The sequence below is a fragment of the Felis catus genome, chromosome B1, assembly GCF_018350175.1.
Source record: "Felis catus isolate Fca126 chromosome B1, F.catus_Fca126_mat1.0, whole genome shotgun sequence".
Taxonomy (NCBI): Eukaryota; Metazoa; Chordata; class Mammalia; order Carnivora; family Felidae; genus Felis; species Felis catus.
The window spans coordinates 15,267,609-15,294,320 of record NC_058371.1 but is presented as its reverse complement, the minus strand read 5'-3'; the positions used below and the strand labels follow the sequence as shown (position 1 = coordinate 15,294,320).

General features: G+C 44.0%; 1 long non-coding RNA gene across 2 annotated transcripts in view; it reads left to right on the top strand.

Moving 5' to 3' along the window:
• The window catches only part of LOC111560092, a 41,255-nt gene extending 17,734 nt beyond the window's left edge, over positions 1 to 23,521 (top strand). Inside the window, exons 2-3 of one of the 2 annotated variants that reach the window (XR_002741604.2) lie at positions 7,791 to 7,999; positions 21,996 to 23,521. This is a non-coding gene — a long non-coding RNA (uncharacterized LOC111560092). Of the gene's footprint in view, positions 1 to 7,790; positions 8,004 to 21,995 lie in introns of those variants that run through there. The other variant, XR_006596266.1, reaches the window with a different exon arrangement.
• The last annotated feature ends 3,191 nt before the right edge of the window (positions 23,522 to 26,712 follow it).

Here is a 26,712-nt window from a genome sequence, read left to right as displayed (position 1 = left end):
ATAACAGTATCTCATTATGGTTTTAATTTACTCTAATGACAAATTCTGTTGATCATATTTTCATGTAGTTATTTTATCTTCTTCAGTGAAGTGTCTGTTAAAATATTTTGACCATTTAAAAATCGGATTTGTTTTTTTTTTTATTTTTTTTTCAACGTTTATTTATTTTTGGGACAGAGAGAGACAGAGCATGAATGGGGGAGGGGCAGAGAGAGAGGGAGACACAGAATCGGAAACAGGCTCCAGGCTCTGAGCCATCAGCCCAGAGCCCGACGCGGGGCTCGAACTCACGGACCGCGAGATCGTGACCTGGCTGAAGTCGGACGCTTAACCGACTGCACCACCCAGGCGCCCCCGGATTTGTTTTTTTATTATTGAATTTTGAGAATTCTTTATATGTTCTGGATATAAGCCCTTTTTCAGATATGTGCTTTGAAAATATTTTCTCCTAGCTTGTGACTTGTCTGTTTTAATAGCATTTTTTGAAGAGCAGATGTTTTAAATTTTGATGAAGTTAAAGTTAATCAATTTGTTTTGAATGCATCGTGTTTATGGTGGTATATGTGAGAGGTCTAACCCAAGGTCACAAATATTTCCTTCTAGAAGTTTTATAGTTTTAGGTTTTCCATTTAGTTGTATGATCCATAGTTTTTGTATATTGTGCAAGGTATGGATTGAGCTTCTTTTTGTGTATGGATTACCAATTGCATTGGCATCATTTGTTGAGATGACACAGTAGAAAAATAGGAAAGACTCATTCTCCATTTACTTGCTTTTGCATCTTTGTAAAGCATTGATTCTCCATTCATGTGTGGGTCCCCTGTCCCCTGTCTCAACTTTTTCTTATGCTCCCTCACTTTATTTGTCTATCTTTATGCCAAAATTATTCTTTCTCAATGGCTGTACCTTTATAGTAAGCTTTGTGATCTAGTCATATTAATCCCCTTCTTTTTAAATTCAGCTCTTTAAAAAAAAAAAAACAAAAAACTTGTTTTGGCTATTCTAGGTCTTTTACATTTCCATAAAAATTTTAGAATCATGGGAATGCAAGCTGGTTCAGCCACTCTGGAAAATAGTATGGAGGTTTCTCAAAAAAACTAAAAATAGAAGTAGCCTTCGACTCAGCAATTGCACTACTAGGCATTTATCCAAGGGATACAGGTGTGCTGTTTCGAAGGGACACATGCACCCCATGTTTATAGCAGCACTATCGACAAGAGCCAAAGTATGGAAAGAGCCCAAATGTCCATTGATGGATGAATGGATAAAGAAGATGTGGCATATATACACAATGGAGTATTACTCAGCAATCAAAAAGGATGAAATCTTGCCATTTGCAACTATGTGGATGGAACTGGAGGGTATTATGCTAAGTGAAATGAGTCAGTCAGAGAAAGACAAAAATCATATGACTTCACTCATATGAGGACTTTAGGAGACAAAACAGATGAACGTAAGGGAAGGGAAACAAAAATAATAAAACAGGGAGGGGGACAAAACAGAAGAGACTCATAAATATGGAGAACAAACTGAGGGTTTCTGGAGGGGTTGTGGGAGGGGGGATGGGCTAAATGGGTAAGGGGCACTAAGGAATCTACCCTGAAATCACTGTTGCACTATATGCAACTAATTTGGATGTAAATTTTAAAAAATAAAAAAAAATTTTTTTTAGAATCAGCTTATTACTTTCCACACACATACAAACCTGCTGAGACTGATTGGAATTGCACTGGATCTAGAGGCCAATTTCAGGGAGAATGCTCATCTTAACAATGTTGGATCAGTCCTCTTTCTAAGAACATGGTATATATCTCCTTAGTTGTTTAGACCTTCTTTAGTTTCTCTCTGCAGTATTTTATAGTTTTCAGTGGACAGATATTTTAGTTGGGTGAGATTTATTCTTAAATATTTCTGATCTTATTTTAAAAGGTGTTTTTTTCTTATAATTTCAATTTCAATGGTTTGTTGTTAGTATGTAGAAATACAATATCCATTCTTGTTAAAACAAAAAAACAAACAAAAAACCCCAAAACTCTTAGCAAACTAGGATTACCTATTTAAGGCAATAGGGAAGGATTTTTATTGGGCTCTCGTGCCAATCCAGGCAATGCTATCCGTGTGCTTTTAGCTACGTACCTCACACTGATACCTGCCTACCACATCCTGTTCAACAGAAAGGAATGTCTTTTTATCATCCTTTGAGAAAACATCCTTTTTGTTCTCAGTGAACATCTTCTCAAATAATAAGTCGGATTGAGAAATGAACGAAATGTGGTGTATACACATGCCATGGAATATTATCCAGCCATAAAAAGGAATAAAGTTCTAAATGAAAAGGAATAAAGGCTACAACATGGAGGGACCTTGAAAACATGTCGCCAAGTGAAAGAAGCCAGTCACAAAAGGACAAAAACCATATGATTCTGCATATGTAGGGTACCTGGAATAGACACATTCTTAGAGACAGAAAGTAAATCAGAAATTACTAGGGGCCTTACTGTTTAATGGGTACAGAGTTTGAGATGATGACAAAAGTCTTGGCAATAGTGGTGTTGGTGGTACAACCTTGTGAATGCACTTAATGCCACGGTATTGTAAACTTAACAATGGCTAAAATGGTAAATTTTATGTTGTGTGTATTTTACCTTGATATAAACATACCAAAATGAAAATAAAATACTGGATGCCTTGGGCCATCGAGTTCCATGCAGTGCCCTTTTGCTGAAAGAACAGACAAGACTATGTTTCCAAAGCTTTTCCATCCCAGATCACTTGCAAACTTCCTCTTTTAGCTGGACATCCCCTCCCCAACCATTTCTACTGACCTTACCACTCAGCTTCTAGCCTCAAACCCACCAGTGAAACTTTCCAGAATGACAGAAAGACTGGGGAATGGGTTTATTTGAAGCCATCATTTTTTGGTTTTAATCAAAAATTTTTAAATATTTTAAGAGCAAAATTGCTATATAAAGTGAGCTAAAATATAACTGCAACTTTAGGGGAACTTCATTACACATGGTATCGATTCCCAGCATGTAATCGGCCTGTTTTTATTCTCCTTTGCTCTTCTCTCAGTAAGAATAAAATGGCCTTGCTTAAATATAACAACCTAACCTCTTGTTACTTCCTTGTATTAGATGGGTTTCTAAAATTTACCTGGAGGTCTCTCAAGCTGGCTCTGTGGCTAGGATGCTTAGAGAATGTGTTCTTTATAACCACTCATATCAGGTTTGCTTTTTATGTTTCAGGAGGCAGAAAATCCCTTAAAGATTTTCTTTGTAAATAAGACCTTTTACATAGAACTGATTATATATTTCACCTAAGATGGGGAAGCTTTTGCCCAAGAGCAGTGTGCAGGGCTTGAACCTGACTCAAGGTCACCAATTAACCCATTTTTTTTAACGTTTATTTATTATTGAGAGACAGAGAGAGACAGAGCATGAGCATGGGAAGGGGCAGAGAGAGGGGAGACACAGAATCCGAAGCAGGCCCCAGGCTCTGAGCTGTCAGCACAGAGCCCAACGCGGGGCTCGAACCCACAAACCGCGAGATCATGACCTGAACCCAAGTGGGATGCTTAACCGACTGAGCCAGCCAGATGCCCCGCAATTAACCCATGTTTGAGAAGAACCTATGTATAATAAGGAGAAATGAATGTGGAACTGGCTGTTAACAGATGCTGATAGTTACTTTTATGTGTCCAACATTATTCCGGATGTTTCTGTGGGGGTGTTTTTGGATGTGATTAACATTGCCCTCCATGGTGTGGGCGGGCCTCATCCAAACAGTTGAAGGCCCAAATAGGACAAAAGCTGACCTCCCCCAGGCGAGAGGGAGTTCTACAGCCGACTGCTTTGGGGCTTGAACTGCATTGGCTCCTTCCCGAGTATCCAGCCTACTGGCTCACCTGCAGATTTGGGTTTGCCAGCCTCCATAGTCCCGTGGGGGTAATTCCATTGGATAAAATTCTTTCTCTGTATACACATATCCTTTTGGTTCTGCTTCTCTGGAGAATCCTAACTAATACACAGATCTAGGCCTGAGTCCTCTGCTATATATTTGCTGAATAATTTTATTAAGTCAGTTCACCTCTCTGAGCCTGAATTTCTTCATCTATAAAGTGAGATGTTTATATTAGCTTGAAGTGTCCTAGAGAGAACGTATCCACATCACGTGACGTAGCATGGGCACTGAACAAAGGGTAGCTTTTAAGAGGGAACACTAGGAACTTGAAACTAAAGAAACTATTTCTCCTCCCCTTAAGGAGCTTATACCCCTTTGCAGGAAACAGAAATAACAATGGGGGTGCTGTGTGCCAATACCAAATCAGTAGTGCTACCTGTTCAGGCTCTTGGGTATGAAGAAAACCAAGCACCCCACCCCCAAATGTGCCACCTTGGCGTAAGGATTGTCTCGAGCTAAAGGAAATTAGCTCTCCTCCCTCTCCCAGTCTAAAAGCAGAACATAAATTTCCATTTATAAAGGTGTGTCTCTTGCCCTATCAAGATGAGAACTCCTCCAGAGAACTCTGAGCCCCAGAGGGGACTCTTATTTGCATGACAAACCTTTCTGAACAACCCTATTTACTTTTCCTTCCCTTAACTTCCCATAAGTTGCCACCAGAAACCCCCAAATCCTTTTCCTTTGTCTGGCCTAAAATGATATGTGTGTGTGTATATATATACACACACACATATATACATATATACACACATATATACATACATACATATACATGTGTGCGCATATGCCCCAAATACTAATTCCCTCCTTGAATCATGTCTCTTTGCAAACTCCAGTGCATTCTGATATAACGAAATCTGTTCTTGTTTTTTTTTTTTTTTCTTGTTACTCTGTCTTCTGTCAACTTTATTTGCAGGTCCTCCAGCTATTGAATGTGGGAAGGTAGAGAAAAAGAAAGGTTTATCTCCCCTATGGTATCATTCAAAATATAGGAGATTTTGTGATTAAGGCTTGACCCCTCTGAACAGATATTACCAATCTCCAGTCTCAAACCTATTCTTCTCCTCTTGAATTGATGGTATATCGACTTAGAGAAAATAATGACAAAGATATTTAGACGAGTAACACTGGCAGCTAATTAGGTAGAATAGCTGGAAAAGTCTATTTAAGAGCAAAATAGTCCCCCCCCCAAAAAAAAAGTAAAGGGATCCATAATCATAGGTGGATTATAGTCAGTTTATTTTTGTTAGATGTTGAAATTAGATCTGTTGAGTTATATATTGTCTGAGCTTCAGTTTTGCTCATCTATAAAATTCGGTTAGTGGTATAGGGGGAATGCAGCGAAAGCTCGAGTCCTTGAATAATGGAAAGACAAATGGTTGACAGTCATGGAGTCAAAAACTACCAAACCCCAGGCTAGGTGGTCCCAAGGCAAAGACAAGTGGAGTTAACAGAGAATCATATTTTATTTTTATTTTTTAAGTTGATTTATTTAAGCAATCTCTACACCCAAGGTGGCAGTCATACCCATGACCCTGAGATCAAGAGTCTCATGCTTTTCCAACTGAGCCAGCCGGGTGCCCCGAGAATTGTGTTTTAATGACAGAGATGACAGGGTAAATGGAGAAAGGAGATTGATTCTGGAAAAATTGAAAGAACAGCAGAAATACTGGGAACCTCCTGATTCTGACGGCCTGTTCAAGAATTTAATCTTCAAAATACTTTCCCAACCTCATTTTTAGTGAAGGAAGTTATATTAAAAAGAGTAATATGGAGAACTTGTGCCTCTATGAACCAGAATAAATCTAGTTTCTACAACACTCAGGGTGACCAGTTGGTCGAGGCAAAGGAACGTGGATACTCCTGATGTCAGTGACCTAGGGTTACTACAACTGGCCGTCCTGACCTTAAGAGGATTCTAGGTGAGCCCAGAAGACAAGATATTTTGTCAGACCCAAGGTCAACCATGTGGACTTCACGGAGTATATAACATGCTGTTTGTTGATCAGGCCAGTACCCAAGGAGGAGTCAGCTGTGTGCATGCCTCCGTGCAGGGATTCTCCGACCTCCAGTTTACAGATGAACACAGAAGGGGCCATGGAAGCCTGCAGAGTATGCGGTCCTTTTCTGCTCTTTTCCTGCACAGGTGCCAATGCATTCAAAGCGAGAGCAAAGGGGAAGCCTGTGTTTTGATCAGGTGCCGAGCAATATTTGCACTCTGATTCCTGTCCTAGAGTACAGAGAAAGGGATTCTACAAACTTATATTTGGCGAGGGGATTTCTTGTTACTCCCTAAATTCCTAACTTCAGCTCAGCTATCCCATCAGTACAGAGGGGTTTTCTTCACTGAGTCATAAAGATAACCTCCAGGCTGTCTCCAGAGGTAAGAGGAAGTTGCCTTATATTAGCATTTTTAACGTATTTTTAAGAAGTGCAATTCATTTAACAAAAATTTAATACACATCAATTCTTTATGTTTATTGCTATTAATTTTTCAGAGAAAAAAAAAGGTCCCAACCCTCAAAGATTTTATAACTGGGAATCAAACATAAAATTAACTAAGGCTATACACAAAGTACACTTATATTATTGATTTTAATAAAGGAGCACTAACCTTCATGGAGGATCTCCTATGTTCCCGGTACTGGCATACAAACTTTCATTTACCCCTCTGATTAGGCTGCCCACCTCGGTGAGAGATACTATCTGCATTTAACAAAAGAAAGCTCTAGGCTCAGAATGGTTAAGGAACTAGGTAAGTGGTCCTCCCACCCAGAGTTTTGATTCAAATTCCAGGAATCGTTCTACTACATCAAACGTGATGATAAATATCACAAGCTTTTATCAAGAATGATCACTGGATTTTGCTGTGTCCAAAAGCACACCATCTCCTTGGCTTCCCTGAACAGCCCCACTCCCAGCTGGACAAGTACAAGGCCTTATAAGTACAACTCGTCTGCATTCCATTGGCATAAATTCCTATCACATAGCCTTTTCCCTTCCCTATTTCCCATCCTCTGGCTTTTAAAGAGGTAGTTGCCCTTCAAGGAATTTTTTTTTTTTTTTTTTTTTTTTTTGCCACTAACAAACAGCAAAGGCCCTTTCTGAAAACTTTGCTGTCCAGTAACACCTCTGTGGAATCATTCAACACATGACAATTTTGTGGGACCCTATGTTCCTGTTGGTTTTGTTCTCGGAGTGGTCACAAAGCTAAGTGCAAGGCCAGGAGCGAAAAAGAAGTTAAACTGATAGTATGACTTTCTAACAGCTTTCTCTGCTGTTTTGCGGTGGGTGAGCCCTCACACATCACATACACGTACACACCTTTATGTGATATTTATAAGTGCATCTGAGAAGAATGGAAGTTTCATGTTGACCAGTTAAGGTAGACCATGACTTGGCCATTCTAAATGTCACGCAGATAATGCCCAAAAGAGCTCATCCCCAAATCACATGTTGGCTCTCAACTGATCATTTTGTTAACGTTAAGATTAGACAGGAAATGTTGTTTTTATTTTTTTATTTTTTTTATTTTTTAATTTTTTTCAACGTTTATTCATTTTTGGGACAGAGAGAGACAGAGCATGAACGGGGGAGGGGCAGAGAGAGAGGGAGACACAGAATCGGAAACAGGCTCCAGGCTCCGAGCCATCAGCCCAGAGCCCGACGTGGGGCTCGAACTCACGGACCGCGAGATCGTGACCTGGCTGAAGTCGGACGCTTCACCGACTGCGTCACCCAGGCGCCCCAGGAAATGTTGTTTTTAGAGAGTCTGGAATTTTAATAAGTCTAAAGACTCCTGATGGTCTTATTTATTTTATTTGCAGGGTTCCCCAAAGGAATTTTCACGGCGCACTCCACAGCCAGAAGTAAGCATCTTCTTACTTAGCAAAACAAAAGTTGATGGACACAGACAGAGAGTCCCACACTGGTGTACCCGTGGTACAAAGATGTGAGATTGGGAACAAAGAAAGAAACAGACCACAATGGGTGGCAGCACGTACCGATATTAAAAGGACCAGCAAATAGTGCAAAAGTGAGTTTGAGCGGGGAGGTTTTCTGTGCCTTTTGAAATGATGTGAAAAGTGCACTGGAATCAGGCCAGAGGGGAGAAACGGTAGCCTCAAGGGGCTTTTGCTGGCTGCAGGACCCCAGCCTGGTGTCCTAGTGTCATTCAAAAGCTGAACTGATCCATCCACACACACGAACATACAGACAGGAACACACACATTTAAAAAAAATGGTTCCTGGAGTGGCAGCGACGTGTCCTCTTTCAATTCACCCCTAGCTCAATGCCATTTAGTTAGTTTTATTACTCCTTCCAATAAACGAGCTGGGGAGGTTTGCTATAAAAGGGTTTAATGGTGAAGAACCAATATGCAAGGTCCTAGAAATATAACAACACCTGTTACAACAAAGGTCCTTAACAATACGTGCCTGCTTTCTAGAGCTTTGGGGGGAACTCGTTAAACTAAGGGACACAGACATTCGTATGTGGGCTTATGTGCCTCTGAACTTCATTACCAGGTGCTTTGTTACAATGAAAGCAAGTCTCAGACTGAATTTGGCCATAAAATAAACATTTGGAAGCCAGCAGGCATGAAAAAGTTGTACAACCAGTTCTGTAAACTCAGTGAAGTACAGTTCTCTGTCCTACTGGCTCTCAGACAAATTCCTTGCATAACAGACTCGCTTAAGGCAGACGTGACAACATTCTAACAGCAACATTTAGCTCCACATTCAGTCAGAGTCAGGTGAGAGAAACTTCCTACAAAGCTGTGGATACAGATCAGTTTCAAATACTAAAACAGAGATTGCATTGGGAAGGGCATGCATTATCAACTGTGTTGATACTTTGTTTTGTTTTGGGGTTGTTTGTTGTTTGTTGTTGTTGTTTGTTTTGTTTTCAAGTAGGTTCCATGCCTAGCTCAGAGCTCAACACGGGGCTTGAACTCATGACCTTGAGATCAAGACCTGAGCTGATATCAAGATTCAGACTCTTAACTGACTGAGCCACCCAGGCGCCCTGATAATACCCTGTTTTAAGTAAGGTCAGGAGTGTCTGATACAGTATTTTCCACAAACTCATGTATTTTGAACATCATTAATGCCACCAATGACCATTACTTCTAAGATCCATCATGCTAAACAACAAAGCCGTTGGTTCTTATGGGGAGTGGAGACAGGGAAGTGCTTTCTAGCAGCCTCTAGAGCATCTGATACTCCTTCAAATTCCAACAAACGTTCCCTGGAGTGTTTATTCATCCTCTGGTAGAGTCTTTCAACATTACCTGCACCTGCACCAGAGACTGATCCCACACTGCCTATGCTGAAGTCCTTTGAGGGTCATTGCAGACATTATAGCATTTCTGTTAAGACATTTTATTGTTTCTAATCAGAGCCCAGTCAGGGGATGGGGCACCCAGACCTACAACTGGGCTTTGGACTTAAGAGAGCCCTCTCTCTCCTGTCTCCGTGGTCTGGAGTCTTGGACAGAATCTGCCTGTAGACAAACAGGCCTGTCTCCTCACACCTATGCCTTGGATCAGCCCTATTTCAAAGGTGATGCATTAAGAGCTTAGAGCTTGGTTCCTTCACCGGCTCATCAGTGCAATCTGCCCACGGAAGTGATTTTTTGCCTCAAGTAATTCATTTGAATTCCAACATTTTCTTTCCGAAACTCTTACATGACCTGATGTTTTATGATTTGCTAGGAGAGTGCCACAGTGTCAGCTCTGTTAACACCAGCCAAAACCCCATCATAAATACTACACTCAGCGGCCTTTGGCAAAGACACCCTTCTTGACCAAACTTTAGCCAGTCCCCTCTGAGCCCTCTTTCTCACTGGGCCTCACCAGTGGGCCCTATCTTTGGCCTCCCTAGACCAGTTGTAGCAAGAATCCTGCTAATCCTGTCACTTTAGTGACTTCCCCCACCCTTGATATCTGACCACCCTGGTCTGCTGTCAGCAAGAATCCTAAGTCAATTTAGCAAGAATCCCCTACCTGTAATGTCTCCTCTTAGTAATCTTTTCTTTTCTTTTTTCTTTTCTTTTCTTTTCTTTTCTTTTCTTTTCTTTTCTTTTCTTTTCTTTTCTCTTTTCTTTTCTCTTCTCTTTCTTTCTCTTTCAGACTCTTTCCTTTTTTCTTTCCTTCTTTCTTTTCTCTTTCCTTTTCTTCCTTCCTCTTTCTTTCTTTCTTTCTTTCTTTCTTTCTTTCTTTCTTTCTTTCTTTCTTTCTTTTCTTTCTTTCTTTTTCTTCCTTTCTATTTATTTTTGAGAGCGAGAGGGTACAAGCGATTGAGGGACAGAGAGAGAGAGAGGGAGGCGGGCTCACCTGGGGCTTGTGTTTTACCCAAAGCTAGGTTTGTGCTCACCCGAAGTGGGATTCCAACCCACAAAACTGTGAGATCATTACCTGAACTGAAGTTGGACGCTCAACCAACTGAGCCCCCCAGGCGCCTCCTGATTCTTTTTCCACAGGAACTTCTCAGTCAGCTGAACCTCCCCTTCATAAATCCCTCCTGACTGTATGTTTCACCTCCACCGTGCTAATGTCTCGCTGGCATGATTTTACTCGGGATAATTTGGAACTTTGGTGGCTTCCCCGGACTGACTAATCTAAGACCTCTCCCTTCACATCACTTCCATTCCTCCTTCCTCTTTGTACCACTTTTGATCTTCCCTTAGCTCCCTTGAATCCTTTCATGTATCCTCCTTTAAGTCCCTTGCCTCCTTCATCCTTCTGTCCACCCTGACAGACTTTTCCTTTCCTGTTCCAGCCCCTCAGTTCCCACAGTCACTTGAACTTGAGGCCCCCTGTCCCCAGTCAGGGGCTCTCAAGGAATTTAAGGACTCCCAGAAGCAACTACATATCAGGGCAAAAGAAAATCTTAATAAAATTTCCTCCACAGATATTGGTGGAAAGCCTTAGCCCTCATATTAAACAGGTAACCTTGGGGGTGACTGGGTGGCTCAGTAGGTTAAGTGTCTGACTCTTGATTTCTGCTCAGGTCACGATCTCATGGTTCGTGAGTTCAAGCCCAGCATTGGGCTCTCTGCTTGGGATTCTCTCTCTCCCTCTGTTTCCGCCCCTCCCCTGTTCTCTCTCTCTCTCTCAAATAAATAAGTAAACATTAAAAAGAAGTTTTTAAGGGGCGCCTGGGTGGTTCAGTAGGTTGAATGGCCAACTTTGGCTCAGGTCATGATTGCATGGTTTGAGCCCTGCATCAGGCTCTTTGATGACACCTCAGAGCCTGGAGCCTGCTTCAGATTCTGTCTCCCTCTCGCTTTGCCCCTCTCCTGCTTAAGCTCCATCTCTCTCTCTCTTTCTCTTTCTCTCTCAAAAATAAACATATACAAATTTTAATAAAAATTTTTTTAAATAAACAAGTAACCTAGGGCAATAGGGAATGATTTCCCTATTTCCAGATTGAATTAATTTCCTGAGTGCCCAGGGCTTCAACTTTTCCCCGTATCCCGGAGAAATCACGTTCTCTATGTCCTAAATTTTGTGTCATGAGAAAATGCTCACCTGATAACATGTTTGCAGCTGATTATATTTTGGGGTCCATGAATTTTTAAAAATGTTTATGTATTTATTTTGAGAGAAAGAGAGAGAGAGAGAGAGAGAGAGAGAGCGCAAGTGAGCAAGCTGGGGAGGGGCACAGGGAGGGGGAGAGAATCCCAAGCAGACTCCTAGCTGTCAACGCAGAGCCCTAAGTGGGGCTTGAACCCAAGAACCATGAGATCATGATCTGAGCTGAAATTGAGAGTTGGAAGCTTAACCGACTAAGCCTCCCAGATGCCCCAGGGAACATGAATTTTTTTAAATAAAATTTCTACACAAATGATTATTCGTTCTTTAAAAATCAGGTAATGGGGCACCTGGGTGGCTCAGTTGGTTAAGCTTCAACTCTTGATTTCAGCTCAGGTCATGATTTTAGGTTCAAGCCCCACTTGGGCTCTATGCTGACAGCAAGGAGTCTGCTTGGGATTCTCTCTCTCTTTCTGTCTCTCTCTCTCTCTCTCTCTCTCTGCCCCTCCCCATCTCTCTCTCTCAAAATAAATACACTTAAATAAAAAAAGATAAAACTATTTAAAGCTTTAAAACACCTATGCAGAGAATTCATTCTAGAAGAAAATGTGTATTCTAGTTTCAAGATATGGATTCTTACAGTTCTCTGGAAGTCTGATTACATGAACCGCCTTCTCCCTCTGATTTTGTTTTATCTTTAATTACAGCCTCCAACAGCCTCTTCATCGTTCATTCATTAACAAACATGGCAGAATTAATTATTATTTGATCAATAATTATAATTATTTTAATAAGCATATTGCAAGTGATTATTAAGTAACTAATAATATGATTAAAGTTAATGAAAAATAATTATCTGTAATAATTATAAGCAACCACTTAGTAATTAATAATGAAATAAAAAATTAATTTTTGCCTTCTTTATTCAGGATTCTCTAAAAGGTCTCCCAATAGATATTACTGCTTTGCCAGTTGGCCTTATTTTCTTGGCAACCCATGAAACTAGACTTTTAACCCCGGAAACATTTATCAGACTTGAGAGACACAATGCAGACACACAGAATGAACGTCTCAGGAGGCTGTGCATGCCCGCTTGGCACGTATGTAATCATTATAAATCATCTCACAGAAATTTCCATGCATTCTCAGTACTAGTTAATAACTAACTTTATATGAGAATTTACAATGGAGTTTTTTTGCTGGTGTTAGGTCATTTGAGCCTCACACGGGATAGGGAGAGCAGACAGGTGAGGAAAGTGAGCTGTAGAGAATTTAAATTGCAGAGGAGATTGAACTCCAATCTTCACCCCGTAAATCCCACACGTTTCCTGCTATTCTGAGGAGTCCGTTTCTATCGCACTGGAGAGTATGGCTTCAAGAAGGAGCAGGGCACAGGGCTTTGCCACACTTCGCTGAATTAGCTGATGGAAGTTCTTCAGGGCGAAGAAGCCAATAGCACACTCAGCCCTCCGTTCACATGAAAGCTTGGATATCCTCAGCCACGGCAGAACTACGTTTCTAATTGAACAGCGAGGGTCCCACATCACCCACATGAGTGTCTAGGACAAATGGCTGGGTTCTGTCACTGGAGGTGATTATCCGGTTTTAGTCCAGAAATTAAAAATGATGTCATGGTCCAACCGGGCACACCCGGTCTTCCACATGGACGGGCTTGCCGGTTGTGAGTTATTGTGAAGGGGTGGGTCCTCAAATGGGTCTACAGAATTCAGAAAGTGGGCCTCTCGCAGGTAAGACAAAGAATCCTGAGGCTTTTCTGAGCCTGGCTTCTTGGGTCTGAAATTGGAGGAACCAAGAAATGCTTTAAAGGATTCTAGGTGGTAGGAGTTCAGTAAGACCCCAGGGTCTGGAGGGCAGCTTGCTGCTGGTAACCTGGAGATCACGGTGGTGTATCTCCTACTTCAGGATATTCGGAATTCTCCGTGCGTTCACAGAGAGCTGCCATCCCGTTCCATTAAGACATTCCAGTTCAACGGTTCCGTGTTGTGTTAGCCGTGTAAAGTGGGTGGGTGAAGAAACACGGAGGGAGGGTATTAGCAGAAGTGCCATATGCCTATCCTCGAGCCAGGCTGTTAAATAAGGGTGAGGTGATGGTCCCTAAGGCCCGGGCTTGCGGTCAGCAGACCTCAGGGAGCAAACCTGTGGCAGAGGGTCTGCTGCCCTTCTCAGTCAGCATCGGAGAAGACATGGGATTTCCCAAAGCCGGCACCTTTTGGTGCTTCTGTTACTCTTTCGAGGCCAAGCAAGACAGACACGCTGTGCACCCATGTAAACAGAAGGTAACGAGTTCTTCTTTTTCTCATGGTCTCTTTCATGCCCACAGCAGGCCGAACGTTCTAGCCTTATGGGAACCACCTCCCCTCCCCCCTCCCCATCTTTGATTATCAGGGTCTGAATTTTTAGCCTTTGTTACTGTGGGCTGCACTTTGCAGTGTCTTCAAACACCGGGATACACGACATGAGGTCGATAGGTGCGAAATCTTCAGTCTTTGGTTGCTTTGAAATAATTTCATAGGAAAAATTCTGGAGAACTGACCCCTTAAAAATCACGAGCAGACGTTTCCTGAGAGATCAAACTTAAATTGTTCTTTGGGGCAGCCTGCTCCCACTTAACAGGGCCCTCACCATTAACCAGATGGAACTGTGCACTGTCCTGGGGGGCTCTGTCTTTGCCCCCTTTTGGCGGCACTGATGGAAGACGGCACAAAGAGAGAAGCAACGATTCCTGGCTCCGTAAGGACTTACAGCAAGTTGCCCCGAGACCTGCACTCTTGCCTGGACTGTAAGTGGCTGGGTCTTCCTCCCTCACAGTTGTAGCGTTCTCTGTGCAGTTGTTCCTAAGGGCTGGAAAGCCGATGGCAGCCCTCTGCAAGAAGGACAAGCAGACAGGATCACCACCCCATGCCGGAGGATTGGATGTCACCAGAATGGGCTTTGGCCCGGCGCTCCCCAGATTGGATTCCTGGGGTCCACTGAGTAAGCATGATCCCACCAACTCTAATGCCTGTAGGGACCAGGCAACAATAGAAATTGTTAACAAGAGACCGGGTGGGATTCTGGCAGATTGGAGAACATGGGTCCCTTGGGAGGGAACAGCCGCTTCCGAGCTGGAGCTAGTTGCTGACCCGCAGTTAGAGGGGCCGAGAGTGTTGCTATGTCTTCTTATCTGAGATGAGATGGAAATCTTGATTGTTTTTTCATGTGAAATATCTCAACTGGAATACTGATAGCAGTTCAGGTTTTTAAAAACCGCTTTGTAAGTTTATGACATTGAAGTTGAGGGTCTGTTGTCTCAACACTCTGCTGTCATACATCATCTACATACTTGTCCCTGACAATGCTAATAACATTGACCTGTAGGGCTCCAACTCTCCCTCTTCCTTCCTTTCCATCTCCCGGGGCTCGGAATACATGGCTTGCTGAATTCCCCTGAGCATCCTGTGAGGTGGGCAGGGGTGAGAGGCTTCAACAGCTTTCTGCGGCAAAGCAGGTCCCCAGGGCCCGATGAGGGCACCCCTAGCCTTCACTCGTAGGAGGTGCCCCTCTGGGCATGGGGCAAAGCCTCCTACTGCTGCAAGGCAAGCCCTGCTGGGGTGACACAGGACACGTGGAGTCCACTGCATCAGTAACGACACTGTCCGGAGGTCTACAAGAGGAAGTGAAAGGAAGCCCATCAAACCCATCCAGAAGAGCAGGGAAATTCCATGTAGTCAGGGTCTACCCACACCACTGGTGGCAGCTGGGCTCTGCAGAGAGCCCCAGCTCTGTAGCTATCTTGCAGGGCCTCTGTGCACGGGCTGCCTTAATGTGCTGATGCGAATGTCAATACCAGCCCTTGTCGTAATCTAAAGGTCAGCAGATGTGTACTCTGGCATGTGGGGCCTGCAGGGGCGCTAGTACTGGAAACACCTGCAGTGCTGAGGCTGTGCCCATCCAGTTGGCTTCTGCGGGGCCCCGGGCTGGGCTGGAACAGTGTTGGAGAAGCCCTCTGCTGATGGTTGCGGGGCCCCGCCAGTGGGCTCTCCTCCCCTGCCCTGCAGAATGAGTGGTGTTAGCCAGCTTTCCCTCCTGTCGTGAGCACGGTGTTCAGGGCAACCACGTGTCCTCTGAGAGGTGATAGAAATAATGAGAACAGGACGACAGGCCCAAAATAGACTTTACTTTGATCAGACCCCATATGTGCGTCATGCCGTGAAGGGAATGGCCCGGGATCTGGAGCCTCTCCGCTGCCTCCTGTCCCCGTTGGGGAATGGTTTCTCTGGGGAACCTTATTCTTTCAGGATCCTGTCTGCCCGCCGATTCTCCCCGATGGTCTTTATAGCCTGGTGCAATTTGGCTTTAATACACCAGAGAAATATGAATGGGAACAGAAACACAACACAGATGTCCACAGCCTCTTCCCCTGTGTCACAGAACTACGTATGTGCTTTGAGCTAGTGGTTTTGAGGAATGATGAAAAACATGTGGTTTTACCCCAACTTCCAAGAATTAGAGGCAGATTCTAGGAGGGTGGGGACTGCCTGAACTTAAAAATAGTAGCACAACACATCTGGTGAGGGGATATTACTGCCCATTAAAAGGACAAAATAGGAGTTGGTCTGTGGGGTAGTGCATATATGTTCCCAGCTTTCCCGGTGAGGCCCAGCCCTGGGGGTGCTGCCTTCCCTTGACGTTGAGGACTGATAAAGAATTCCTCCAATTTCTAATGTTCACAGAGAACAGTGAACCTCCTGGTGGTGAGCCATATCTCCCTGGAATGTATCCTCACTTTGCCAGAGAGAAGTTTCTAGAACTAAGCCTGACCATGCACGTTACTCCCCCGTTTAAATGCACTCTTTGGTTCTCAGACTCAGCAGGTTGTACCAGACCCCTGATGTTCAGGCTCCCCCTTATCTCAGAGGTCCACATATAGTCCATGTTTTCTCTTGCTGTTTGGTTTCGTTCTGTTCCAATTCTCTTTCTCCGCTTGACTAACTCTTACTTCAAGATTCAGGTTATGGGAGATTTCTGGGATGACTGCCCAGCACTGCCCACCCTATCTGAGTTAAGGGCTTGGCACTCGCATAGCCCAACCGCCCATGTGTCTGACCTGGCACTAAGCATGTACTTTGAACGGTCTTTCTCATTCTCTTGTGTTTTCAATCGCATTATGCGACCTTCAAGTGCGGGGAAGCACATCTCCTCTTTGTTCTCCTGAGTACGGGTTTTTCTACCAGTAAAAATGTATGGAGCTCTCCTTATGCCTTAGTTGCTGCGCTAAGCTCTACGGATGCGGTGGCGACAAACAAACAAAAAACATGCAGGAATCAAGACATGATTGCCCCCTGTATTAGTTTCCTAGGGCTGCCGGCACAAAGTTCCACAGACTGGGTGGCTTACGCAACAGAAATGTATTGTCTCACAGGTGTCGGTGGAGAGTAACGTGACTGGCATCAGCCTGCAGGAAGCTCACAGTCTCGGAGGAAAGCCAGACCTGCGAGCCAATCAGTAATACTGAGTGACAATGGCCACGCTACACACCGGAGCGGAGTGGGGGCACGGGAAGCACAGAAGCCAGTCCTCGGGGGAGCGCTGAGCAAAAAGGGAGCAAGAGTGAGAGAGGGGGCTGAGTGGATTTGGCTGAAGTCCTTCTGCCTTGAGCAGAGAGGGCCCCCAGGGGAAGTGGCTCTAGATCCTTGTACAAAGGAGTTAAGAGGCTGTGACCGCGCCTACCCCTCTGGGTGTACTCTTCGGCTTTTTTTTTTTTTTTTTGTTTTTTTTGGTTGAAACGTAGAATTCATGTTTTTGTTGTTGTTCCTGGTGAGGGGATGTGGAAGAAGATTGAGCTAATAGTCACAAAAGCCAGCCACGATTCTCTCCTGTGGGCTACCCCTAGGGATGGAAACCTGGAGGGACCCTGTTCCCAGGCACAAGGTTGTAAACAAGTGAATAGAATAGAAATAATGGCAGGGGGTGTAAGAGGAGGGGAGAAGGTGACTGGAGAAGATCAGGAGGAGACAGAGGTTGGGACTGATTGCCTGAGGGAGCATCTACCTCCCTGTGGAGTCCCAGGAAGGTCACCCCATGAGGAGGTGGCGGGGACACAAGAAGTCTGCCTAGGACTGAACACTTAGTGGATTGCACAACCCTGAGAGTGGAATGATGCTTCTTTGTGGCACGGGGGTGGGTGCATTTGCTTTTCCAGTCACCTGTCGGGCTTGGGTGCCAGCCAGAGAAGGGACCATGAGGGCTGACTCCCTATATGTGGTTAGGAACCCTATTCAGAGTCTTTTTTTCTCACCTGTTGTTTTCCTAAACCTCATATCAGCCCCATGAGATAGGTGTGGCTGGGATTATTGACTCTGCTGCAGGTGAGAAAACAGAGAGGCTAGGCCAGTGGCCAAGGACAACCAGGGGTGATGGAGCTGCTCCTACACCCAGGCTGACCTCTCCTTGACCTCTTTCCCCCCAGGGGCTCACTCCTATTCCAGTCACGGTCAAGGAGACGGAGTGCCTAATCTTTTTGCAAACCGTGGAAACAGGATTGATTAAACTGGCAATAACTTTCCACTATACCCTAGGAAAACAAAATACAGAGAGCACCAAGTCTAATGTGCGGTTGTACGCAATGGAATACTTAGAAACGGCGGAATGGAGGCCCCCGGGGGGCTCAGTCGGTTAAGTGTGTGACTCTTGGTTTCGGCTCAGGTCATGAGCTCAGTTTCATGAGTTCAAGCCCCGTGTCAGGCTCCGTGCTGGTGACCTGAAGCCCGCTTGGGATTCTCTGCCCCTCCCCAATCCACACGGTCTCTGTCTCTCTCAAAATAAATACATAAACTTAAAAAAAAAAAAACAATCAACAGTGGAATGGATGTACACGCAACAGCACGGTTGGATCTTACGAAGGCAGTGCTGAGTGAAAGGGTAAGAAATGGCAGGAGGTACAGGACGCAGTTGGCTTTAGGTCAATTAAAGATACATGCCTACACCCACAACTTTCTTTAAATGGGCACAAACAAAAATTCATAATCAAACGCGTTTCAATGGTTATCTATGGGGAAGTAAGCAGTAAAAGCTAATAAATAACCAAAGGAAAGACCTTGTCTGGACCGATAATGGCAACGTGTCATGAATTCTATATCCTCAACCTCTATAGCCAGAGATACGAAACCCGCCAACAAACAAGTAAAACCAAGACCCCTCAAAAATACCGCAAAGAGGTATGAACTGTGAACTTCAGCTTTGCTAAAGCCTTACGCTTTGTTGGCAGTGAGTGAAGGGGGGGGGGAACGGGAGGGGGTGGCAGGCAAACCAGTGCCTTTCCTTCTGTGCATTCACTTCACAGAACTGTTCCCGGTGTCTCCTCAATGAAATGACTTACAACACCCATCCATCCACCCCTCCCTGCATCCATTCGCCCATCCCAAACATTTATCCAGTGTTCCTAAATGGAAGAGCCTCTGCTTGGCCCTGGAAGGGACAAAGAGGTAAAGAAATCGGATCTTCCCTGGAGACGTGTTTTATCCGGTTTAAGTATAAGATGTCAGGGACTATGTGAATTTGGATTTTAAAACCTGCCTATACAGACAGCTTGTAAAAATAGTACTAAAAAATCTCATTTTGGTCCACTTCCCTTAGTTACAACATAGAAGCCGGGGAGAGAGAACTAATACTTGGGATGAGATAAGTCACGTTGCTGATTTTACGATGGAAATCCCAAAGCAACTGAAAATTGTCTGCCTCTAAATGAAAGGTTAACCTTAAGAACAAAACAAAACAAAACTATTCATTGATTTATTTGACTGTAATGCCAGTTAGGGTTCTGAGCATTTTCAGTCTTTTGCCTCCATGGTGTGAATGTATGAGGAAGGTGACTAGATTATGCCCATCTTTACAGACAGAAAACTGAGGGTGACACTGAGTAATTTACTCAAGGTCACACGGCGATGAAAAAGGGATTTGAGCCTAGGTAATTTCAAATCAAAAGCATTTTTGGGGCGCCTGGGTGGCGCAGTCGGTTAAGCGTCCGACTTCAGCCAGGTCACGATCTCGCGGTCCGTGAGTTCGAGCCCCGCGTCAGGCTCTGGGCTGATGGCTCGGAGCCTGGAGCCTGTTTCCGATTCTGTGTCTCCCTCTCTCTCTGCCCCTCCCCCGTTCATGCTCTGTCTCTCTCTGTCCCAAAAATTAAAAAAAAAAAAAAAGTATTTTTATCCCTTACATCAGGAGGCAGTGACTTTTTTTTTTTTTTCCTATTTAAAGCTAGATAGTAAATACTTTAGGCTTAGGGTCACAAGTCTGTGTTGACTACTCAGCTCTGCTCTTGTACTGCAACTGAATGGGCATGACTGTGCCCAGGATAGTCATGTTGCCTGCATTCTTTCTGGGCGGGCTTTCTCGCGTCCTCACAGGTATGCTCTCATTAGTGTTCCAACAAGGTCTCCAGGGGGAGCGTCTGCACGCCGCCTCTGGAGAGCTCTCTCTGAAGGCACCAGCTGTTCTGTCCTGGAGCTCAGAATCCCATTGCTCTGCCCCAGGCAGGGGCACTGCTGGCCTCAGAATGCATGTTGTATTTAATACATTGCATAGATTGTTTTAAATCAGCTCTTTCAGACTACGGACTTAGCCTTTCTTCAAGCCAAGGACAATTTCCCTCCACTTTAATGGTTACTTCTTCTCCATGGACACCTTTTCCTTGTACTGGAAATTCTAACAGAGGATCACAATCCCTTATCTAAAGTATCTTTGTGTTTTCACTTTGTTTTGTGTGCGTGTGTGTGTGTGTGCGCGCACGCCTTTTGAAAAATAAATTTCCAGGGGCACCTGGGTGGCTCCATTGGTTAAGCGTCTGACTCTTGATTTTGGCTCAGGTCATGATCTCACAGTTCATAGGATTGAGCCCCGAGTTGTGTTCTGTGCTGACAGCATGGAGCCTGCTTGGGATTCTCTCGCTCTCACTCTCGCTCTCTCCTTCTCCCTCTGCCCCTCCCCCTTTCATACTCTCTCTCTCTCAAAATAAATAAACATTAAATAAACAAACAAACAAATAAATAAATAAATAAATTTCCAGCCAACACATTTATTGGAAAAACATAACCTGAACTGATGTGAGACTACTTTTAGTTACTAAAAAATACTAGTGTGAGGGGCGCCTGGGTGGCTCAGGTCATGATCTCATGGTTTTGTGGGTTCAAGCCAGCCAGCCAGCCCAGCTGTCACGCTCCATGATGTCAGCACAGAGCCTGCTTGGGATTCTCTCTCTCCGTCTCTCTCTGCCCGTCCCCAACTTGTGCTGTCTCTGTCTCTCTCTCAAAATAAATACATAGACTTAAAAAAAAAAAATACTAGTGTGTGAATATTCCAAATATTTTGGTGCTGAAAATGTTTGATTTCTGAGTACTTCCCATATGCTTCTGGGGATATTATCTAGTATGTACTATAACTATATAAATGTATGTAATGTAAAATGTATGTAAGAAATATATGTGATGTACATAAAAACAGAAATACATAGGTACGTACAAATATATATAATATTCAGTGTTATTTCTAAAAGCTGAAACAATCTAAATTCCCAAACTTCTTCTGGCTTCGATGTTTTCAGATAAGAGACTGTAAATCCGTAATCATATGTCTATTCTCCTGGATCTACCCTCAAAGCTAGCTTTTTCCTCAGTATTCCTCAGTCTTTGCATTTTTTCCTCTAAGTTTTCGTCTCTTCCTCAAGTGACTGAGCCACCCAGGCGTCCCTCCACATTTTGAATGAACATTATCATGCTCGATAATAAAAGCCACTGTTTATAGAAAATTGTATTAGTTCCCTCCTGCTGCTGTGATAAATTGCCACAAACTTAGTAGCTTAAAACTACACAATTCTATTATCTTATAGTGGTCCCAGAGGTCGGGTGTGTGTTGTGGGAATAAAATCACGGTGTTGGCCAGGTTAGTTCCCTCTGGAGACTCCAGGGTGAGTCCCTCCCTTTCCTCTTCCAGCTTCTAGAAGCTGTCGGCATTCCTTGGCTTGTGGCCACATGGCTTCAGTCTCTGCCTCCATGGTCACATCACTTTCTGCTACTACTCATTCTGATCTCCTACCTCTCAGGTAAGGGTCCTTGGGATTGCACCAGGCCAGCCTAGAGAATTCAAGATAACTGCCCCATTTTAAGAGTCTTGGTGTAATTACCCCTTTAGCCATGCAGGGTAACAGTCACAGATTCCAGAGATTAGGACATAGACATCCCAATCAACCACCAAATGCAACTGTATTCCATACACGATGCTCACTGCTCACTGACATATAGATAATGTCACAACGCCCTGTAGTGTGAGTGTGATAGTCAATATAAGTGTTACATTCGGTTTGCAGATGAGAAAACTGAGACTCAGAGATACTAAATAACAGGTGTCACACACTCTCTAACGGGTAGAGATAGAATTCAAAGCCAAATCTGCGCCACTAAAGGTCATGCTCCCTTAATAGCTGTCAATATCCCCATTTGACAGATGAAAACCAACCATCATTGAGAACAGCCCTACACAGGTCAGGGAAGCATCAGTGACTTTATGAAATCTTCTCCCTATTTGCACAATTCTTGCAAGTAATCCAGAAATCCGGGCCAGTATGAATCATCAATCTTCACTTCATGAGAAGAAGCATCTCTCCAAGGCCGAGAGCATAGACATGACTATAGAACACAGTGGAACTCAGGACAGAAAATCACCACAGTGTTGAAGGAAGGAGATCTCTGCCGCTTTTCCATCTGGGGAAATACTGACGGAGTTGTGGAGGGGTTCTCTTGGTGCACCGAGTACATTCTGTAATGTCTGTGGAAAGAGCGTGGCTGCGTGTCTCTATGTGTTTTGCAGTCATTCCTGTCTTCCGGTCTCAAGGACATAAGCACAGTCATTTAGTTAACTACCGGAGCCTCGGACTCCCTTTTCTTTGGTAAACACTGCTGTGAGGTCTTTCTGCTTCCTTTTTGCAGCCATAGTAACCGTTGTTGGGTAATCCAGGGTTGCTAGACTCCTCAACCGGAGGGAGATTTTTTTTTAAAACCTAATGTCATATCCAGGCAGGACAAACAAGAAAGGTCCTTTTAACCACACTGATCTCCTTTACAGCTATGGTGTTTTAGAAGAAATTTATATGGTCTAATATGCCTCTTCCTACTACATGGGAAAGTGTAATTCACACACAGATATCGGTCTCAATTCTGAGAATAAGTGGAAAAATAATGATTGGAGCTATTACACATAAAATGCTTATGAGGCCAGGATCCAGTTAATCCTCACACCTGCCTTAAAGTGGGTACTAACATGATGGCCATTTTACAGAGGACAGAGTTGACGTTTAGCAGTTTGAGCCCCGCGTCAAAGCTGTGTATCGGCCAAGCTGAGGTTGGGGTTTGAACCCACAGCAGATGATTCCAGGCTAGAGTCGGGGCTGTAAAAGGAGTTCGCTAGTGCACCTTAGGTCTAGTTGACATACCGTCTGCCATTTGTGTGCATTCCATTACCAACTAGCTTTCTAGTTCTAGAGAGAACACCATGGATAGGTTCTTCAACTCCTCATTGAGTGAGGTTTTCCCTAGAAAATACGGCCCTTCAAGAAACAAGTAAAATCAAGGCAAACTTTCTCTAATGGGGAGAAAGGGAGGATTAACTGCCCAAAGAAGGAAAAGTAAAGGGCTACAGGTCCCCCCCAGCTGGATGTGGTGGCCACATGTTCCAGCCCGTGTGACAGCAGAGACAGCCCCGGGGCCGTAAGCGGTCCCGGCTCCTCTGAAGAGTGGCCAGGCATTTGGGACCTGGGACCACCCGGCACATGTCACCTATCGATCTTCAACAGTGAGCATCTGGAGTCTCATCACACTCAAACACAGTCTGCTGCTTTATCATGACACGATCTCAGCCACCTTTATACGTAAGGAGACAATATGGAGAATGAAGGAGGGCAGTCTTCTAAAAAGTTGTATTTATTTGTTTGAGGGGCTCTAATCTCCCAAGTGGACTTTCCCAGAGGCACCCGTCCACGGCAGAATGTTATTACACTGTAAGGAATTTACACTATTATTTATGGTTTTTATTACATTATTAGGAATTTATATTATTATACTGGTATATTAATGCATATTATATATTAAGAATATTATTTTCATTGAACTATCCTAAGCTTACTGAGTCCTCAGACATAGGTTAATATTCTTAAGGTCTGTAAAGAGTTCTTATAAATCCGTGCAGAAATAAAGACGATTGACCCGACACAAAAATGGGAGAAATAAATAAGCCATTCACGCAAAAAGAGATATAAAATGCCCCAAATTATAAGTAGACAACCTTAACTCTCTCTCTCTCTCTCTTTTTTTAGTGTTTATTTTAAGAGAGAGAGAGAGATTGACAGTGAGACTGGGGGAGGGGCAGAGGGAGAAAGAGAAGGAATCTTAAGCAGGCTCCACACTCGGCACAGAACCTGATGTGGGGCCTGATCCTATGACCCTGGGATCATGACCTGAGCTAAAATCAAGAGTCAGATGCTCAACCGACTGAGCCACCCAGGCACCCTGACATGCTCTTAATGAAAGCAACTTAAACTAAATAAGATGCTATATTTCCCTACCAAATTGTCAAAGAGAACAAAACCAACAGATTTAGAATTCTGTGCTATAGACCGTATGAAAAAATAGAGTTGATAGACTCTGTGATGAGAATATACATTTGGTTCAATTATCACAGAAGGGCATTTGGGGATAAAAACAACCTTTAAAGGGACAGCATCACACATACATCAACACACAGGTACAGAAGATAGCTACAGAAATATAGACACGTACACACATACGTGCACACACACACACACACACACACACACACACACTGCATATGCTTTGACCTGGCAATGAAACTTTGAGGAATGTGAGCAAAAATGGCCAATACACTTGACAAGATCCTTAATCTCACTAGAAATCGGGGAAATGCATATAAAACACAGTAAGATACCAGGTTTAATCAGAGCGGCAACAACCCAAAGTTTGCTCAGATAAAGCATGGGTCAGGTTGTGCAACACAAATGTCCTCGCTGGGTCTCTGGAGGGAGTGCTACTGTGCCGCCACGCCAGTGGGCAATTTGACGCTATCTGCACAAACGAGCATGTGCCTCCTCGACCACCTAACAGTCCTACTGTTCTGAATCTCCTCAGAGAAACATGTGCACATGTGTTTGAGGAAAAGATCTAACGTAGCGCTGCTGGTCTTAGCAAAAAACTAGAAAGAGTCCAAATACCCAACAACACGGCAATAGTTCAGTAAACAGTGGTTTGTCTTTATTATGGGACCCTACACAGCAGTTACGGAGAGGGATGCTGATCGCATGTGCTATCGCGGAAGCATCTGCAAGATACTCCGTCCAGTGAACAGAGACAGCATGAGAGCATCTGTGTACCACCCCCCGCCTCACAAATAATAATACCATGCAGCACCATATACTTTAGATACATGGAAATATACGTAAGCACATTAAAAAAGTGAAGGGTATGCACCAACCAGTAACAGTCGTTATCTCTGTAAGAGTGGTGGTGACTAGACGGGTCATTAATGGGGACTTTAGTCATATCTGTAATGTTTTACGTTGTTGCCAACAGTGTGTATTCATTTATTACGTGTGTGTTCTAAAACTGTTTAAAAATGGGGCGCCTGCGTGGCTCAGTTGGTTAAGCGACAGGTCATGATCTCGAGGTTTTTGAGTTCGAGCCCCGCATAGGGCACTGTGGGGATGGCTCAGAGCCTGGAGCCTGCTTCGGATTCTGTGTCTCCCTCTCTCTCTCTGCCCCACCCCTGCTTGCACTCTGTCTCTCTGTCTTTCAAAAATGAATAAACATTAAAAAAGTGTTTTAGAAAATGATTGCAAAGATTTTGTGACACTAATACTTATCAAGGTGTTAGTTGTGAAAATGTGGAACTGGCCAAAATGTCCAGCAGCAAGGAATACATCGTAAGATACCTCATGACGTGTTATAATACAAGCATCAAAATAATATTGGGAAGTCTATTAAATAGTGGAGAGGAAATGTTCACAACAACATCAAGGGGAAAAGGCAGAATACCAAATAGTGTGTACATTATTAAATACCTGTCAACTGATGGGCCCAGAGCAGAGATGTCAGATTCCAAAATGTGAGTGGGCTAGCCAAAAAGCTTTTTAAAGGCTAATACCAAAGTCAAACAATCTCAGTGACTGCAATGATGGTCCCGCTAAGATGGCAGAACTATGGAGGCCAGAGCACTTGAGGAAGAAGGCTTGGCAAGGCAGCTAAGCGGAAAGCAGAAGCGAGCAGGGTGCTAATGGAGAGGCTGAGGGTCGGATCTGTCTCACCTCACACTGGAGCTGGCTCAGCTCTACCCGGAGATTCTGATCCCTCGCTGGTTCGGTCCAGCCTACGGTCGGTCTGGTCTCTTCCCTGTAGCTGCTTCAGCAGGGACTCTGTCAGAACAAGGGCAATGGCCTCCTCTTGCCAGAAGGTCTTTGCAGACTACAGTGTGATCCCCACCTGCACGGGGCACCTCAGATTTGCTGGACAGCGAACATGTATTCCAGGCTTAGCTCATCTCATTTCCCGTAAGGAGCACAGAGCACCAGGCCACATTCTGGGGGCAACACTAGGTAGTTACTACCTGCAAGTCCCTTTTTCTTTGGCTAATGCAGAAACTGGCTCATAGTCATGAAAGCACATGGCATGCCACATAAAGTAGTGAGTCTCCCTTGAAAGTCAAGATGAATGTTAGAAAATTAAGTGAGAGTTAGAAACCCTTTAATGGAATAGCTCGATTTTACATTATGGACAAGGAACAGAGGGAAGGAAGAAAGAGGGTTCCATATTCACAAGTGACAACGTTGTTATTTCTAAGTAACTTCCTGCCCCCCCCCCCCCCCCCCCCCCCGGCAGCACTAGAACCTGAGTGAATTCATGCCCTTTCTCCAGGTGGAGGGTGGGAAGAACAGTAAAATAAGATACGAACTAAGATAAGACAACGGGATAAAGAGTCTAATTTGAAAACCCAGAGAGAAAATAATCTGGGTCCTAGGTCCTAGGTGGTTGTAGTTAAAACAAAACAAGTTATCAGCCAAACAGATCGAAATCTCTACCTGAGCTTGGGGGCAGAGAAGCAGAAGAATAAGAGGGGGAGAAACAAGGAAAAAGCATTTCTGATCCTGGAGGTGAAAGTC